Source organism: Setaria italica, chromosome II (assembly GCF_000263155.2).
Source record: "Setaria italica strain Yugu1 chromosome II, Setaria_italica_v2.0, whole genome shotgun sequence".
In the NCBI taxonomy this organism is placed as follows: Eukaryota; Viridiplantae; Streptophyta; class Magnoliopsida; order Poales; family Poaceae; genus Setaria; species Setaria italica.
Window position 1 is genome coordinate 29,819,219 of NC_028451.1, and position 935 is coordinate 29,820,153.

Consider the following 935-nt stretch of genomic DNA (forward strand, 5'->3'; position numbering starts at 1 on the left):
TTGCTTTTCAATAAATGTTTATGCTAAATTTCCAATTAAATATCAATAAAAATCTTAAATATGAAAAATAAGGTAAATTTTACCAAAATATTGTTCTTTAGAATTGCTCTCATGGTCCTTTCCATAAAACATGCACAAATCTCAACCAAATATGTAATTAATTTATTCATCTTGTTACTAATTAAATCTTTATATTGTCCGGCCCCTACCTAGCCCGTGACCAGCCCATATACCAACAGAACTCACCCTGCCATCGTCCGTGGCGGCGCATTTGCTCGCGTCGCCGTCGTATGTGCTGAGTTAATTAATAATCAATGGAGGAGGCACTCTATTGCTTAATTTGTTGGATTACACAACAATCCATCACTAGCGATGGTTTATCTTGGCGTTTGGGTCACATGCACCAGAATCAAACAGAGTTCTAACTTGTGAGACCTATCGCCGTCGTGAAGCACGAAGATCCCTCGCCATTTTTGTTTCAGGTAACACGATTTGCTCACGGTAGTTGGAATCTTGGGCCAACAAAACCATAATCAATGCAAATTCCGGATCATCAATGAAATCGGCTGCTGCCCGCCGCCCGCCAGCCCGTCGCCCAGCCCCGATGCCGGCAGAACGAGCACGATAGATTCCCCATTCAGCGGTAGTTTCGTTTTTCTCGGCGTTTATCAGTTTGTATGGACTGAGAATGGGCTGGGTAAGGGCTGCGGGCTGGGTAAGGATTAATACATCACTTAATTCATTGCTTTGAGATTCGTGTAGATTTTCAAAAGAGGACCACTGGAGTATTTCTCTTGTTCTTTATGTCAAATGAATCATTGTTGAACCCTGAACAAATTTTAAACCCAAAATAATAGACTCAAATTATCAAATTAAATGCCTAAATACATGAAATTCCTAGGTGTTGGCATCTCTAAACCTTCTGTGCAAACCGG